Raw genomic sequence first — 2,684 nt, 5'->3', positions numbered from 1 at the left:
AATAAAAGTACAAAAGAAAAAGTATTCTGACCGTCAGTGGTGATCACATCGCCACCCCTGATTTTTAAACTACTAAAAAATCCAGGGGCTTGGGACCAGCAAGTGGCTAATGGTTATGTCGCTGGGCTCCCCACGTGGTCGGCAGCAGTTAGAGTCCTGGACCTGGAGGCTTGCAGTTCATGCTGAGCGCGTGTGTGCATGCCCAAGATCCCAAGAAGAGGATGGAGAAGGGACTGTTACTATTAATTGGGGGCTGATTCTTGCTTTCTGTCTCTCGCAAGTGCATGCACCCCATACCAAAAATCTCAACAACAAAAAAGTCCAGGGGCTTGGGTGTCAGTGGAAAATTCAGCTCCTCGGGTGTCACATTTCAGTGCCTGGTCGTCATGTGTGGCCCTAAGTGACTGCGGGCACAGTGTGGACACAGTTTCCGCCCGGCCAACAGCACAGTCTGGGCTCTGGACGTAACCTGTACGGAGGTACCATCTGCCCACGCTGCGCAGCGAGGTCAGCAGAAGAGCCTTCCTGCTTCCTGTCCCGCACTCACTCACTGCCCCTCCTTCCATTGCTTCTCGTACCTGTGGGTTCTCTGCTCACTTCTCAACCTGCTTTCTGCCTACGATTGCCCAGTCCTGTTTGTGCGTGCGCTCCCACCCACACAGGGACAAAGCTTCACCTGTGAGCCTGGCTCCCCTTAGAGCAGTCTTCGGCCGCCTGCCCAGCACCTCCCGCCTCTCCAGGTGCCCAGACGGCGCTCCCGGTCTTAGCTGGCACCCCTGACCTAGCTGGCCAGGGCAGCAGCGTAAGACACCTCGAACTGCCCTGCCCCTTCCTGAGCTCAGGCACCTCCGGACCAGTCCTCACCTCCTGCTTCCCCCTCTTCTGCCCTGTACCCCCTGTCTTCTATTTCACATCGCGGCCTCGGCCTCTTAGAACTGCCCTATTACAGTCTACTCAGCAAGAAACGAGGACATCCAGACATAGCCACATTTATTGGAGTTTATTGATTAAGCTGGCGGCATATGGGGGGACTCATGTCTCTCAAAACCCCGCAGCCCCAAGTGAAAAGGGAACGGAGCTCATATAGGCCAAAAATGCACAATCGTGTCCGGGATGACGCTAGGACTCAGAGGGTAAGGTGTAGTGGGCTCAGATGGGGAGAAGGGTAGGGGTAGGGTTTTATCAATGTGAAGGCAGAAGCCAGAAAAGCAGGTTAATCCTCCTGCAGGGTAGGTTCCGTCTCTGCCTAAACACAATAGAATTTTTATGGTCTTCATGGCTCAGGGCAAGGGTCTGGCTGACGATTATATCACTAAGGAGCATTTTAGGGCAGTTAGGAGGAGTGGGGGTTAATGACAATAGGAATGCTAATTACTCTGTTTACTCTCAGGCACAGCGGAGCGGGCAAGTTTCCAGCACAGAGGAGCGGGCAAGTTTCCAGTCGTAGGAATCGAACAGTTTATAATGGAGGCGCTCCTCCAAGATGGAATTGCTCCTGCTTCAGTCCCCACTTTTGGACGTGTTCCTCCAAGATGGGGTCATGCCTGCTTCACCCCAGTGTCTGTCCCTGACCCATTGTATTGCATGTCAGGAAAGCCGTGACGCATGTGTGCATAGAAAAACAGGAACATCTGTCGTGACTTCCCCGACAACCTAACATATACCACCACCAAAATAAAGACCAAAAATGCAAGTTGGTCAAACACTGCACCCTGCTGAAACCTTCGGGGGCGGGTCCCTGTGGAATCAGTGGCTCACATTCCTTTTCCTGGCAGTCGAGGGTGTCCAGAATCGGACTCCAGCCCCTTTCCCTCCTCAGTAGTCCTACAACCAGCAGATAATGGCGGATCTTTCGGTCCTTGCTGGTTTTCTTAGCCGGAAATTCCTTGATCTTCCAAAGTGATGATTTAACAAGAAAGAAAACCTCTATTCAAATATTATTTTCTCCACAAAGCCTTTCTGCTCAAACCAGACTCCTTTTCCTATAACATTTTGCTGATACACATATTTTTTTTATTTTTTAGAGCGATTTTTGCTACAGGGGGTGTGCGCTCACCAGAGAGACAGAAAGTGAGAAATCACCCCCCGTGGGAGTGGCCAAGCTACAATCCCTTTTCCGTTCTCCCTCGGGATTTTGGGTACATACACACATGTGCCCGGTGTGAGTTTTAAGCAGCTGGGTCCAGGACTCAAACCGTGGTCGACTACATGGCAGTCCAGTGACATAGCCAGTGCGCCACCTGCTGGCCCCATGCAAGTATTTTAAGGTTCATGCGTTTTGCTTTGCATAGTGCAGTTGGTGGAGCGCTTAGGTTTCTGCCCACAAGTACGAGCTGCTGGAAGCCGACGCCTTCTCTCGTGTGCGGACACCTCTGGGCGCTTCCGTGTGACTCATTTACCTCTCGCCATTTCACAAGGCGGGCATTGTTAAACGCGCTTGCCCATGAGGAGCCGTGCACGGAGCCAGGGGCGGCAGGCCGCATCCCGTCCCGGTGAGTCAGTGCAGACTCCAACAGCCTGATTGAGTGCAGGCTGTTCTCAGGATGGCTTCATGGCATGCCAGACCAGATGGTTTTTAAGGCTTCTTTCAGCTCTAATTCCAGGACTGGTGTGAGTCAATAAATTCGACCTGAAAATCCTGGATTCTGTTCACCTCGTCTGAAACAGCCCCGGAACCTCGCCTC

Source organism: Tupaia chinensis, unplaced genomic scaffold (genome assembly GCF_000334495.1).
Source record: "Tupaia chinensis unplaced genomic scaffold, TupChi_1.0 Scaffold000708_1, whole genome shotgun sequence".
NCBI lineage: Eukaryota > Metazoa > Chordata > Mammalia > Scandentia > Tupaiidae > Tupaia > Tupaia belangeri.
This window is presented reverse-complemented; position numbering follows the sequence as displayed.